The sequence below is a fragment of the Canis lupus genome, chromosome 10, assembly GCF_011100685.1.
Source record: "Canis lupus familiaris isolate Mischka breed German Shepherd chromosome 10, alternate assembly UU_Cfam_GSD_1.0, whole genome shotgun sequence".
Lineage (NCBI taxonomy): Eukaryota > Metazoa > Chordata > Mammalia > Carnivora > Canidae > Canis > Canis lupus.
In genome coordinates, this window is record NC_049231.1 from 43347788 (window position 1) to 43363557 (window position 15770).

At 41.9% G+C, this 15770-nt stretch overlaps 2 protein-coding genes and 1 pseudogene across 5 annotated transcripts in view; 2 read left to right on the forward strand and 1 right to left on the reverse strand.

Annotated features, from left to right (window-relative positions):
* NMS (neuromedin S) overlaps nt 1-15293 on the reverse strand; it is a 49477-nt gene extending 34184 nt beyond the window's left edge. For all 3 annotated transcript variants that reach the window (XM_038551001.1, XM_038550995.1, XM_038550996.1), the window contains exons 1-2: nt 15146-15293; nt 14850-14979 (exon numbers count right to left, since the gene is read on the reverse strand). The gene's annotated coding sequence lies outside the window, so the exon portion shown is untranslated. The remainder of the gene's footprint in view (nt 1-14849; nt 14980-15145) is intronic.
* Nucleotides 493-1086, forward strand: LOC611567 (annotated as a pseudogene).
* A 181-nt stretch (nt 15294-15474) lies between the features above and the next one.
* Nucleotides 15475-15770, forward strand: part of CHST10 (carbohydrate sulfotransferase 10) — a 30123-nt gene continuing 29827 nt past the window's right edge. Inside the window, exon 1 of one of the 2 annotated variants that reach the window (XM_038551003.1) lies at nt 15475-15685. The gene's annotated coding sequence lies outside the window, so the exon portion shown is untranslated. The remainder of the gene's footprint in view (nt 15686-15770) is intronic. The other variant, XM_038551005.1, reaches the window with a different exon arrangement.

Sequence of the window (15770 nt, forward strand, 5' to 3'; positions counted from 1 at the left end):
GACACAGATTAACGGGAAAAAATCAAATTTGATAGTGTACACATGAGGAAATCAAATAGCGAGATGGAAATCCCAAAGACAATGAGGCAACAGGAGACTTACATCAGCTGAATAAAGGGGTAGGGGTCCGAGGACACAAAAGGGAGAACACCTCAGCAGGAAGAGTAAGGAGATGTTTGGAAAACACAGGCACCCTATTATGCAGATAGGTTTCTTAGGTAAAGAAGAATCTCTATTAAAAGCTCTTTTCCTTGTATTAGCAGGCAGCAGATGGGGAGATAAAGAGCTTTTCCTGAATCTGCTGAGTTTTGATTGCTTTTAACTCAAAACAATGTTCATGCCAAAATGGCCCATCTTGGGACAGCTGGCCCTAAGCCCTACAATCTTAATATGAGGGAACCACTCCATTATTTCAATTCTCCTCTGTTCTTTTAAATGATGGTTGTGAGGTGGGAGCAAAACCAACGCCTGGCTCAGAGCAGTAGCCTCGCCGGCCGCCAAGGATTTCTCTGGCTAGTGTTGCTCCCACCAGTCTACAGCATGGGAAACATCTTCGCGAACCTCTTCAAGGGCCTTTTTGGCAAAAAAGAAATGCGCATTCTCATGGTGGGCCTGGATGCTGCAGGGAAGACCACCATCCTGTACAAACTAAAGCTGGGTGAGATCATGACCACCATTCCCACCATAGGCTTCAACGTGGAGACCGTGGAGTACAAGAACAGCAGCTTCGCCGTGTGGGATGTGGGTGGCCAGGACAAGATCCGGCCTCTGTGGCGCCACTACTTCCAGAATACACGAGGTCTCATCTTTGTGGTTGACAGCAATGACCGGGAGCATGTGAACGAGGCCCGTGAGGAGCTCATGAGGATGCTGGCGGAGGATGAGCTCAGGGATGCCGTCCTGCTGGTGTTTGCCAACAAGCAGGACCTCCGGAACACCATGAATGCGGCTGAGATCACGGACAAGCTGGGGCTGCACTCCCTGCACCACAGGAACTGGTGCATTCAGGCCACCTGTGCCACCAGCAGGGATGGGCTCTATGAGGGACTGGCCTGGCTGTCCAATCAGCTCCGGAACCAGAAGTGAGCCCCCCCCCCCCGCCCCAACTCCCTCCTTCCACCCTGCTTTGCTCTCCTGTGGTGTGAGTGCCAGAAGCTGTCTCCACGGTCGGTCACAGTGTGCTTCACCACGCTGGAAATGTGCAGACGCAGCCTGCAGCCGGGTTTTTATTTAATGTAAATAGTTTTGTGTTCCCAACGAGGCAGTTTCTGGTACTCCTATGCAATATTACTCAGCTTTTTTTTATTGTACAAAGACAATCAACCCACTGTTCAATACTGAGAAGGGATTTAGGCACACGGGGCCTCCGGGAGTCGCTGTGTGGGACCAGCCTGGCACGCCTCCTCGGGGCATTAGGTCTATGTTGAGATCCATTTTGGTGGTTGGTTTTTAACCCAAACTTAGTGCATTTTTAAAATCGTTACAAATAACAAGAAAAGGAGAACACTTGAACACACAGAAGGGAGATATGTGCCTAGTGTAGGTTCTGCAGGGGCAGCCAGAGTCCAGTCCACCAGTGGGCCACTTCCCGTCGGGAACGTGAGACTGGGGCAGAACCAGCCACGGTCCATTCTGCATGGTCACAATAGGGTCCCTGTGATCACTCTTGTCTCGGGTCATCCTGTATCCCCTAGTGTTTGTGCTCGTACTTGTGCTTACATGGCCATCCAGGAGATGGGCTGGGGGGCTGCATTACCGCTCACAGACCCCTTGGAGGGACCCCGGCCTCCCTGGGGGCAGTGTGGGCACTCTGGCTTCCTCTGGGCCGCCTGGGGTCTCACCAGCAGGAGTGCAGGGGGGGGGGGGGCAGGCCAGTCATCCCAGCGCCTCAGCCCCGAGCCCCGGGAGCCCCTGTCTACATGTGCTTTCACTCCCTCAGCCTGCAAGGGTCAGGTTTGCCATCAAAAGGATGACCTCTATTGTTTTCTTTTGTATAAAGTGTATTGATAAACACTGAAGAAGCTGGAGCTGTTCAACTTTATCTTGGGGAAGTTCTCAGAACTGGTTTATTTGGTGTCGTGGAACCTCTTACTGCTTTCAATACACGATTAGTAATCAACTGTTTTGTATACTTGTTTTCAGTTTTCATTTCGACAAACAAGCACTGTAATTATAGCTACTAGAATAAAATCTCTTAACTATTAAAAAAAATAAATGATGGTTGTGAAACACTAAATTGATTTTGTGACCCACTAATAGGTTGTTATGTGCAGTTTGCAGAACAGTGCTTCCATAGGGTAGTCACTATATAAATGTTTGCTATTATTACTATTATTCATCTAAGGATCTCCAACACTTGTGCAATATCTGGCACACAGTAAGCATCTGATAAATGACTGTAAATGAATTATTTGTGGCCTTTAAGAGAGTGGTCTCAGTAGAGAGTTGGGAGTAGTATCCCCCTCTTGAGACATTCTTCTCCTTAACTTTTACTAGGAACTAGGGTATCACCTACACCCATGTCTACCTCTTATAACTAATAACAAAAGAAATTTGCCAGTCACCAGAATGAAAAAGAGGTGGTCATGTAGTTGTCATCAGCTGTACATGTATAAACTGTCTCACACAGGCAAGGCATCTCTTCACTGCATTTTCATCTCAACTACTTTGGTAGCCCCAAATGTGGCTGAAATTTTTTTTTTTAATTTATGATAGTCACACAGAGAGAGAGAGAGAGAGAGAGAGAGAGGCAGAGACATAGGCAGAGAGAGAAGCAGGCTCCATGCACCGGGAGCCCGATGTGGGATTCGATCCCGGGTCCCCAGGATCGCGCCCTGGGCCAAAGGCAGGCGCTAAACCACTGCGCCACCCAGGGATCCCATGTGGCTGAATTTTAACTTGAATTTGGATTACTAATTTTCATTAACAAAGAAAAGGCCTACCACCATGATGCAGCATTGAAACTGGGTCTTTGGATATACAAAACAAGTCAATTCAAGGCAGAGGGAAATATTAAACCTTTCAAATCACAGAATTTCCAAAGCTACATAAGGTCATTGTAACCAACACATACACTGGAATAGTCTATTCCAATGCATTGAACTACTCAAAAGCCTCTGACCAACTTTGAAGAAGAACTTTTGAACATCCAGTCATGCGTGATTCAATTAAGGGGAGAGGAAACAAAAAAGATTTTGACCAAATGTAAAATACAAGTCAAACACTAGTATTCTTCAATGTGTTTTGAAGCACTCAATCCTAAGAGTTTTCAATCCTAAGAGTTTTCAAGCAATTAAGAATATGGGCATAGGTTAATAATGGCAGCTTGTTTCCACACTGCTGTGCATCACTGTCAGGGAATCAGTGGCCTCTGAAAACTGGAAACAGGATGTAGGCTAAAACTTTGAATGTGGTGCTGTAAAAGGAAAGGTATGTAATTGTATGGATGCATGATTACTATTTTCACTTTGTAAAGAGTTTTAGTACAATTAATGTAGTGTTTCTGTTCTGTCCCCAAATTAAATAGAAATTAACAGTGCAGCTGGGGCATAAGGGCACAGTAGCACCTGACTCCCAAACAGACCAAATTGGGCTCACTCACCACTGACAAAATCCAAAGGCAGAGAGATGACTGGCAGCGAAACAAGGAAGGAATATATCTCCAACACTGGGAAGGCCAACACTGAGAAGACATTGGACTAACATCTCAAAGACTGTTTCCAAAGTGCTGAAAATACTTGTACGTTCACATAAGGAAAATGTGGGACAAAGCGGTGGGCAAAATGTGGTACATGCAGGTGCGCAGTAAAAGTCAGGTCCATCGCTGTCTTGGAGTCAAATACAGGGGGTCTTGCTAGCAAGAGGCAGTTCCTATTGCTAGAGGGGTAGTTTTCGTTTGCATCACAGGATTCTTTGCCTGCAGGGTCCTCACAACACAGGATACTTTGCCTGTAGGGTCTTTTGCCTGAATTAAGAGATAAGCTGGAAAGAAGAACTTAATCAATTGGTAAATACAGACTGAGGTCAAAATGGAGATAGCTGAAGTCCTCTTTCAAGAGTGTTTTATAGTCAGTGGCATCTGAGTACTAAGGATATATAGTAATTCAGGGCCTTGATTAGACAAGTATTCCCAACAGCTTTGGGAATACTTGTCTAATCAAGGCTCTGAAGAGCTTTTAAAAATTAGGGTCTCCAGGCTTTACCTGGACCTATTGAGTATGAATCTCTAGGGAACAGAGCCACTGATCTGCATTATCTTTACAGATTTCCCTGATGATCAGCCAGGTCTGAGAATCAATAGTAGATGGGAACCAAGTAATATTCTCATGGTGTGAAGAATCAATGCACCTGCACAATTATTTGGGTGGTGACAAAAATAAAGCATATGTGTGGTGAATTTCCAACATTCCACCTGATGTAGAGATTTTCTGATAACAATCCTAAAAAGAATCTTTAGTAATAAGACCTCAGGAGTTTGTTACTTCTTAGTCTACTCATGCTTTATTATTAACACATCTTATCTGGGAAGGATACTTTTTCCCATGCTTTATGAACTCAATGTCAGAAGTGAGGGCCAATTTTTCAAAGTGCCACCCTAGCACTACGTAACTTACTTACCATGCTGCATTCTGGATAACATTTTTTTTTTAAGATTTTATTTATTTATTCATGAGACAGAGAGAGAGTGAGAGAGGCAGAGACACAAGCAGAGGGAAAGCAGGCTCCACGCAGGGAGCCTGACATGGGACTCGATCCCGGGTCTGCAGGATCAGGCCCTGGGCTGAAGGCAGCACTAAATCGCTGAGCCACCCAGGCTGCCCAACCATGCTGCATTCTGAACAGCACTGCTTGTATGAAAAAATATAATAGTAACTTTATTTTAATTGGCAGTTTCCTTATCATAAGTAAGAGATGTAAAAGTAGGTCCCATCTTGCCATGATTGGAAAGAAAGTAGTAATTATATTTTCAACCAACTGGATAAGTAGTTAATTATGTAACCGTATGTCACACACACACAAAATTTACTTACTTTTTTTCTTTCTCTCTCCTTATTTCTCCGTATTATTTTCTTCTTAGATGAACATTTCTGACATTTTTCCTTCCACACTTCACTATTTTCGTTACAGGACTTAAACCCAGATATAAATGTACATCCCCCACAACAACTCTGCACAGATTCAGATCTAGTTCCCATAGAATAATTGGCTATTAGTGCTGGAGAGGAACACAGTAGTCATTCAAAATATCATATTTGACTTCATATTAGAAAATTGGGGCTCAGAAGTTAAGTGATTTACCAGATTCTACACAAAAGCCAGATTGGGAATCACATCTCCTATTAGCAGAGCATTTTTCCACCTTCCCTTCCATTCAACAGATACATATAATGAAGTGAACCACAATATATGTGAAGGAATTTTTCTAAATCACTACATCTGCCCATTTTTAATCAAAAATTTTTATAGAGATATAATTCACATACCCTAAAACTCATCCTTTTAAAGTTCAATGTCTTTTAGTATGTTCAGAGTTGTGCAGCAGCAATTACTACAATTTGATTTCAGAATATTTTCCATCACCTATATCTATGAATAGTCACTCCCAATTCCTGATCTCGTCTCCAGTCCCAGGCAATCACTATTTTACTTTCTGTCACTACAGATTTGCTTATTTTGAACATTTCATATAAATGGAATCATAGGGTATGTGGCCCTTTGTATCTGGCTTCTTTCAATTAGCATAATGTTTTCAAAGTTCATTGATGTCATTCCTTTTTTTTCCCAAGTCATATTCTACTGTATGGATATGCCACATTTTGTTTATTCATTCATCACTACAAATAGTGATGTGAACATTTACATACAAGTTTTTGGATACACTTATGTCTTCATTTCTCTCAGGTACTCACCGCAGAGTGAAATTACTAGGTTATATGGTAACACCATGTTTAACGTTTAAGGAACTACCAAGGAGTCTTCTAGAGCTACAGCACCATTTTGTATTCTTACCAGCAATGTATGAGTGTTGCATTTCTCCATGACTCCTTGTTTTTGTCTTCTTTGATCCTAGCCATTCTAGTTGGTATAAAGTGGTATCTCCTTGTGACTTTGATTTTTATTTCCCTAATGATTAATGATGTGGAGCATCTTTTCATGTGCTTACTGGCTATTTGCATATCTCTTTTGGAGAAATGTCTATTCAGATCCATTGCCCATTTTTATTGAGTTTTTTTTTTTGTCTTTTTGTTTTAGAATTGTAGAAGTTCTTTTTTTTTTTATTTTTATTTATTTATGATAGTCACACAGAGAGAGCGAAAGAGGCAGAGACACAGGCAGAGGGAGAAGCAGGCTCCATGCACTGGGAGCCCGACGTGGTATTTGATCCCGGGTCTCCAGGATCGCGCCCTGGGCCAAAGGCAGGCGCTAAACCGCTGCGTCACCCAGGGATCCCGAATTGTAGAAGTTCTATATATATTCTAGATACCAGTCCCTTATCAGAAACATGATTTGCAAAAGTTTTCTCCCATTCTATGGATTGTCTTTTCATTTTTGTGATAGTGTCCTTTGAAGCACAAAATTTTTTAATTTTGATGAAATGCAACTTATATATATTTTTTAATTTGTGCAGTGGTGTCATACATATCTAAGAAACCATTGTCTCAAGGTTGCAAAAATTTATGCCTATTTTTCTGCTTGTTTTTTAGTTTTAGCTCTTGCAATTAGGTCTATGGTCCATTTTTAGTTAATTTTTTAATATGATATGACAGAGGTGTTTTGTTTTTTTTTTTTGTTTTTTTTTTTTTTTGACAGAGGTGTTTAAATCCATTATTTTGCATGTGGATATCCAGTCATCCTGACACCATTTGTAGAAAAGACAATTCTGATTTCATTAATTGCCTTAGCAATCTTGTCACAAACCTATTGACCATAAATATGAAGGTTTATTTCTGGACACTCAATTCTACTCCATTGATCTTTCTATCTCTTCTTATGCCAGTTAGACACTCTCCTGATTACTGTAGCTTTGTAGTAAGTTTTAAGATTGAGAAGTATGATTCCCCTGACTTTGATCTTATTTTTCAAGATTGTTTTGGCTACTCTGAGTTTCTTGAATTTCCATCAAATTTTAGGGTCACGTTGGCAATTTCTCCAAAGAAGCCAGATGGAATTTTGATGAGGATTGCAATGAATCCGTAGGTCAATTTAGAGAGTATTGCCATCTTAACAGTATTAAATCTGATACAGAAACATGAGATGTCTCTACACTTGTTTAGGTGTTCTTTAATTCCTTTCAGAAATGTTCATAGCTTTCAGATTATAAGTTTTCTACCCTTTTTGTTAAATTTATCCCTAAGAATTATATTACTTTAAATGCTATTATAAACAGAATTGTTTTCTTCATTTCATTTTTGGATTGTTCATTGCTAGTCTATAAAAATACAATTGATTTTCATAGGTTGGTCTTGTACACTGTTACTTTGTTCACCTCATTTATTGGTTCTAATAGTTTAATAGAATCCTTAGGATTTTCTGTATGCAAGACCATGTCATCTAAAATAGAAATAGCTTTGTTTATTGCTTTCCCATATGGATACTTCTATGTCTTGTTCTTGCCTAACTGTCCTACCTAAAACCTTCAGTAAAATGTTGAGTAGAAACAATAAGAGCGGACATCTTGTCTTGTTCCTGATCTCAGGGGAAAGCTTTTAGTCTTTCACCATTAAGTATGATACTGTCTGTGGGGTTTTGTAGATGCCACTTATCAGGTAAAGGAGATTCCCTCCTATTCCTAATTTATTGCATGCATTTCTAATAAATGGGATTTGAATTTTGTCAAATGTTTTCTGCTTCTAGTTAGTCATGTGATCTGTCTTTATTGACATGTGTATTACATTAGTTGACTTTCAGATGTTAAGGTGATCTTGCATTGTGAGATATATCCCACTTGTTCATGGTGTATAATCCTTTGTATATGTTGCTGAATTCAGTTTGCTTGTATTTTGTGGAGGATTTGTGTGTCTGTAGTTATAAGACATATTGGTCTATAGTTTTCTTGTGATGTCTGTGTCTAGTTTTGGTATCAGGGTAATACTAGCCTAGCAAAATAAGTTGAGATGTATTCCATCCTCTTCAATTTTTTGGAAGAAGTTATGAAGGATTGATATTAATTCTTCTTTAAATGTAGAATTCAACAGTAAAATTACTGGGGCTTGGATTTTTCCCTGTAGGAAGTTTTAAAACTAATAATTCAATCTCTTGCATATCACAGGTCCACTCAGATTTTCTTCTTGAGTCAATTTTAGGTAGTTTGTGTCTCCCTACAAATCTGTCCATTATGTTAAGTTATCCAATTTGTTGATATAAAATTGTTCAAGTATTCACGTATAAAACATTTTATTTCTTCAAGTTTGGTAATAATGTTCCCCCTCTCATTCCTGATTTTAGTAACTTTATTTATTCTCTCTTTTTTTCTTGGTCAGCCTAGAAAAATGTGTATCAATTTTGTTGATCTTTTCAAAGAACTAATTTTTTTGTTTTGTTTTTCTCCCCATTGTTTTACTATTTTCTTTTTCATTTCTTTCCATTTTAATATTCATTATTTCCTTCCTTTTTTCTTGCTTTCAGTTAGTTTGCTGTTCTTTTGCTAGTTTCATAAGGTGAAGGGTTAGGTTAAATTTGAGATCTTTCTTCATTTTAATGTTCCCATTTATAGCTATAATACTGCTTTCAGTGTACTCCATAAGTTTGGGTATGCTGTGCTTTTATTTTCATTAATTTGAAAGTATTTTCTGATTTCTTCTTTGACTCATTGGGTTGTTTAACCTAATTTATGTATTTTATGTGTTTCTCAAATTTTCCCCCATTATTGACTTCTAATTTAATTCCACTGTGTTTAGAGAATTTTTCTTTATATAAATTCAACCCTTTTACATTTATTGAGGCTTGTTTTATAGCTTAGCACACACATCCTGGAGAATGCTCTGTGTACCCTTTTTTTTTTAAATATTTTTATTTCATTTATTTCATGAGAGATACAGAGCGTGCACGCGCGCGCGCGCGCGCGCGCGCGCGCGAGAGAGAGAGAGAGAGAGAGAGAGAGAGAGAGAGAGAGGCAGAGACACAGGCAGAGGGAGAAGCAGGCTCCATGCAGGGAACCCAACATGGGACTCGATCCCGGGTCTCCAGGATCAGGCCCTGGGCTGCAGGCGGCGCTAAACTGCTGCGCTACCAGGGCTGCCCTACTCTGTGTATTCTTAAGAAAAATGTGTGTTCTGCTGTTATTGGGTGGAATGTTTCATAGATATCTATGAGGGCTGATGTTTATAGATGAGAAAAATGAGATACAGAAGGCATTAGTGGACTATCCAATGTTGCATGCCTACCTGGTCACAGAGGTGGAATTATTAAGGTGAATCATGTGAAACTGCCATTCTTGAACATCAAAAATTAATGATTATCAACAATTTCTTATAGTTCAATCCCACACAACCTAAATCTCCTAACTCTCAGTCCAGCATTCTCATCACTTAACCAGAATATTATGTTAGGATAGTCTGTGCTACATAAGGCATACACCCTGAGCTATTTTTGGCTTACAACAATGCATACTGATTTTGTGCTCATCTTATTCTATTCAGATACTGCAACTTTCCTCCGAATGGTGACAGAGGGATCACAGCTGCTTCTATTTTGTGTGCTTGCCTTCCAGGGCATATGTCAGGGGAAGAGAACTTCAGAATCACATGGCATGTTCTTGATGGTGAGCCCTGTGGGTGGCTTAGATCACTTCTGTGTACAGCTCATTGGCCTAGTCACACAGCCCAAACTTACTCTGTGTGGCTGCCTTACTTCCAATAGAATTTTCTATCCTTTGGTCAACTACGTTGAGAATGTAGTCTAACCTGACAGTAAAGTGTGCCTTCTCATCTCAAGAGTTCAGCATTTGATTCTTCAATCTCTTTGGCTTTTCTCATTTTAAGACTTAAAATGTATTTTAAACAAATCAAAATGTAGGGCTGAAATATGCCTCAGAATTCAAAGACGAAATAAATCCTATTGGTGGATTTTTCCTAATGTGAAGCCCTATCATATTTTAGCTAATTTAGGAGAAATTATTAACAAGACAAAACAAAGCCCCATAAAGACCATAATAAACTCATTGGAGGTTTTCTGAGAGTCAGAGCATGGGATCAGCCTATTTCACTTCACTGCCTCCTGGTAAACAAATAAATGAATGAAAACCCTTTGAATTACAGGGCCATCTATAAACTGGAAAGGGACATCAACTTGTGTGGGTCTGGATAATCTCTACTTCTACAACATGTCTACTGAGAAGAACCTTCTAGGGATCCCTGGGTGGTGCAGCGGTTTGGCGCCTGCCTTTGGCCCAGGGCGCGATCCTGGAGACCCGGGATCGAATCCCAGGTCAGGCTCCCGGTGCATGGAGCCTGCTTCTCCCTCTGCCTGTGTCTCTGCCTCTCTTTCTCTCTCTCTCTCTGTGTGACTATCATAAATAAAATAATAAAAAAAAATTAAAAAAAAAAAAAAAGAGAAGAACCCTCTAAGTAACTGAACATTTCACAGTTCTAGAACTACATAGAGATGCTTGGTTGTGGCCACTACAGCTTTCTCAAAGGCTCAACCCAGGAAAAATCTCATTTCAACTCTGTTTTAAAAAATCTCATTTTGACTCTCCTTGTATACCCATCAAGGGAGCCAAGTGCAATTTTTCAGTGGGCTCCGAAAAAGGAACTTGGATGTGCGCTCTCTGTATGCAATTTTCCATTGCCTTTACAGTCCAGGGTGGCTGAGAAATAATTTCCAAGCACACGCTGTTTAAAGAAAACCCAAGGAAGCCTCTGAGTGGCTGATGTCAACTGTCAAAACTGAGATGAGAGCTCAAGAGGGGGACAGCCAGGATTGTGGGTACTGTCTCTTGCCTGGGCTGACATGGAGAATGCATGTGGCATATTGAGGAGATGGGGAAGTGGTAACAAGGAAGACAATGTCAATTTCTAGTATCTGACACCAAAGGACCCCAAGTCCATTTGTGCTTAAGCCAAAATGAAGTACTGTAGAGAAATTTGTAAAATCCTACCACCAAAAGATGATCAGAGGAACGAACAAATTCTTACTCTCACAGAAAGATAGTTCTTCATATAACCCATATCCCCATAAGGACATCTGGGTTTCTCTAGATGTATTTATTTGCTTATTCCACTGGTTTGGTTCAAATAGACAGCAATAATTTGGGTCAGTGGTTAACTTCCATTATTTCATAGTATCATCTCCAGTCTTGACTTTAAAGATATACAATTGGCAGTTGTGGAAGGTGAAAGAATCTGGTATATTTTTCTCTTACCATTAAGAATTTGGGTTTCTCTTAGAGCAGCAGTTCTCAAACCTTTTGGCCTAAGGATTCATTTACTCTCTTAAAAATTATCAAGGGGGATCCCTGGGTGGCTCAGCAGTTTGGTGCCTGCCTTCGGCCCGGGGTGTGATCCTGGAGTCCCGGAATCAAGTCCTGCATCGGGCTCTTGCATGGAGCTTGCTTCTCCCTCTGCCTTTGTCTCTGCCTCTCTCTCTCTCTGTATCTCTCATGAATAAATAAATAAAATCTTAAAAAAATTATCAGGGAATGCAAAGAGCTTTTGTTAATCTGGATAGATATCCAGATATCTAAACTTAGAGAGTCAGTAATTAAAACTGAGAAATTTAAAACCTGTATTTATTTATTCACTTGAAAATAATAACATTCCCATTATATGGTACCATAAGTAACCTATTTTAAGGAAAAATAACTATATTTTCTACAACAAAACTTTAGCACTGTTTATCTTTTTGCAAATTCTTTTAATGTCTCGTTTAATAGAAGATAATTGGATTCATATACTTGTTTCTGCATCCAATCTGTTGCCATGTTATTTTGGTCAAAGAATATGAAGAAAATCCTTCTCATGCAGATAAGTAGAAAAGGAAGAAGTATTTTAATAATCTTTTCAGATAATTTTGGGTGTTTTTCTTTAACACTAAGCTTAAACTCGCCAAGTGGTAGTTTCTTGAAGTTTAGTACAACGTGGAATCTAAAACACTGTCATGAACTTTTCAAATTCTGTGACATTAAAATTCATCAGCCTGGGTGTTTTCCAACACCAAAAACCAATTCTCTGATTCTCCAGACACTAACTGAATGTCTCACAATTCAATTTTATTCTGACACTCCCTGAAGTTAACGTCAAACTCCACAGGATTAAGGGCTCAGTCCCACAAGGATGTTCCCACTTCAGACACCACTCAAAAATATTGGATCCCCAAGATACCCATACTTCTGTCTGAGTCTGGCTTGGCTACAAATCATAGGTTCCATGAGCCCCCCCTACCCCCCCCACCCCCCTCAGTTTTGATTATGTTAGAACAGCTCACAAAACGAAGAGAAACAGTCTATTTATTACTACAGGTTTATTATAAAAGGACACAACTCAGGAACAGCCAAATGGAAGATATTCCTAGGGCAAGTTATGGGGGGCTGTGTGCATAGAGCTTCCATGCCCTTTCTACATGGCCACCTTTCCAGCACCTTAATGAGCTTACCAATGTAGAAGCTCTCCAACCCCCGTCATTTAAGTGTTTTTATGGAGGTTTCATCACATCAGCAGAATTGGCTATTAATTCATTCTTCAGCCCCTCTGCTCTCCTCAGAGGCTGGGGGAGGTGGGGTTTAAAGTCCTAAGCTTCTAATCAAGGTTTGGTCTTTGTGGTGACCAGTCCCCATCTGAAGCTAGCTAGAGCTGCCTCATTAGAACAAATGATGCTCCTATCACCCAGGAAATTCTAAGGGATTTAGGAGCTTTGTGTCAGGAACCAGAAACAAAGGCTAAATTAGAACAAAAGATGCTCCTTTCACCCTTATCATTCAGGAAATTACAAAGGTTTTTGGAGCGGTGTGTCAGGAACCATGGAAAAGGCCAAATATATAATATATGTGTCTTATTGGGCCACAATCTATCAGTATACAATATACCAAGAAAGAAAGAAAAAAAAAAAAGAAAGAATGAAGGGAAAGGTTGTTAACATCACCACTGACTGAATCAGAAAAATCTTTAAATATTGGGATACTGTCAAACTCCTAGTGGCAGATACAGGTTTTCCAAAAGCTTGAATTTTCACTTAAAAGCCTGCGTTTTATCACTGGCAACAGATACCATCAGTTGTTTCCCTGAAGTGACAGGCTCATTTCATTCATTTTGGAGAAAATGTCTGCCAAATACCCAAGTTTGTGTAACCACAGTGTGTCTGTCAGTTCTCCTTTGAAGTAAAATGGTGTTCCATGAAAAGAAATATCACAAACCATCACCCAAGAGCACCCATACTTGGCTATGCAGCAAGAGGGCTTGTGTGCACTTCCCATCCCATCCCAAAGGGTATGCCTACTTCATGAAGGACATTCCTCAGTGACATTTTTTGTTTTTATTGCAAATGCTTGATGGTGACAAATGCAATGCCCACCAATCCCATTTTATTCCACTGCCTAGATTCATGCTAAGTGTCATCAATTTTACCCATCACTACTTTTGTGCCATCAGAACAAATGTCTAAATAGTGAAGACAACCAATGTCCTAGCATTGCTGGGAAAAAAAAGTCCAACATTACAGATCCAGGGGTACAAGGATCACACTTTGAGAACCACTACATTAGAAACTATCCTCCTGTTATAAAGACTAAATATTAATACTTTCCTGAAGTTCATTCATAGAAACAAAAAGAAGAACTAGAATAATTTGGGAAATACCCCAAGAAAAATACTCAGTTACTTTAGTCACCAATGTGTATGCCCTAGAAAGAAATATATTTTTAAATATTTGAATAGCACCTTGAGAATGCAGTAAGTAAATGGTAACGATGAAAGTCGTTTATGTTTACTGTAATATTTACTGCTGGAAGAGAATTGTGCTATGCATTTTATTTATTTATTTATTTTAAAGATTTTATTTATTTATTCATGATAGACACAGAGAGAGAGAGAGGCAGAGACACAGGCAGAGGGAGAAGCAGGCTCCATGCAGGGAGCCTGACGCAGGACTCCATCCCAGGTCCCAGGATCAGGCCCTGGGCTGAAGGCGGTGCTAAACCACTGAGCCACCCGGGGCTGCCCTGTGCTATTTTAAATGCATTATCTCCAATATTCTATAGAGCCATATCCTTATTTTAAAGATAAGGAAAACGGGGCACAGAACAATAACATAATTCGACAGTGTCACAAGCTGTATGTGGTGCTGTAAAGATTTGAACCCACAACGCTTAATTCCCAGAGCTTGGACCCTTAAACACTGCATTATATTCTACTTCTCATTTGAGCTCCAAATTTACTTATTGTGTGTCTCCCACGTCTGTGTGTCCATTCAGATCCTCATGGAGAAAGCCAACAGTCTTGTGTCAACCGTAGTGCCCAAGGAAAGGGTTTAATAAATATCAGGATGAGTGACCAAAAGACCAAGTAAACCACCTTGCTATCTTTAAGCCACAATGGTTAGTAATCATGTTAAAAGTGAAATTCTGAAATGGCCAGCCCCATCCATATTATGTTTAACTCCTTAAGAAGGGAACCAACAGGGTAGGCCAATAAAACCGTGATTCTTTGAAAGCTTGACAAGTTTTACCAGTGCAGGTGAATGCGGGTGTGCACAGTACCTACCACCTCGTCGGCTGAACAGATACAGCTAAATAGATACAGATACAGCGTCTGTAGGTTAGATCAAAACAAAGCTAGTTTACCTTTTCCAGGGCAATAACCCCCCCAACAGCTTTGGGATTGGCTTCTCTACCAGGCTCTACAACCTCAGCGTCTTACCCACTTCTGCAGGTTAAGAAGTCACAGCTCTACAGGGCAGTAAACTGTCGGGGCCTCTATCAGTTGTGTATTCATCACCTGCACCTCGACAGCAAAGCTGCATCCCCCGGACTGTCAGCAGAGGGGCGGTCTGCAAAGAACAGAAGGCCCAGCTTTTACTGGGACGGCTCATCAGAAAATGCTGGGAGGAGGTAAAAACCGGTTGGGCCTTTTTCCAAGTTTGGATTTGTTTCTTCTTCATTTTTCCAAGTTTGGACTTTTTTTTTTTTTTTTTTTTTGGTCCTCAAACATCATACCTGTTTTTCCGGATGGAGATCCGGCGGCATCAGGTTCGGCCGCACGTCTCTGTGCAATTTCCTGGGACGGAGTTCGTTGGGGGTGCAGGGGCCCCTCCGCCGCGCCTCCCCGAGCGGCCCCGGCAGGCGCGCGCACCGTGGGGACGGCGGCGGGGGCGCGCACGGGGGGGGCGGGCAGGCGGGGGCGCGCACGTGCGGGCCGGGGGGGGCAGGCGGGGGCGCGCACGGGCAGGCGGGGGCGCGCGCAGCCGGGCGGGGGCCGCGGCGGGCTCGCCCCCGGGAGAGGGCCTCGCGCGCCCGGCTTCCTCCTTCCGGCGCGCCGCCGCCACATCCCGGGCCTGGCGGGCCGCGGCGCCGAGGCCGCCGGTGGCGGCGCCGAGGCCTCCGGGCGGGGCGGGGCGGGCCTGGCCTCCCGCGCTCCCGGGACGCGGGGCCCCCGCGCGCTCCGCCCCCGGCCAGGCCCGCGAGGCCCGGGCTGAGCTTCGCCGCCGGCGGCGCGGAAGGGCCCGGGGACCCCGGCGAGCTGCGGCTCCACGGAGGGTGAGCTCGGGGGCGGGCGGGCGGGCGGGCTGTGGGTTCCGTAGCGCCGCGGCCCGGTGGACGGCAGCACCGGGCGGGCCGGCGT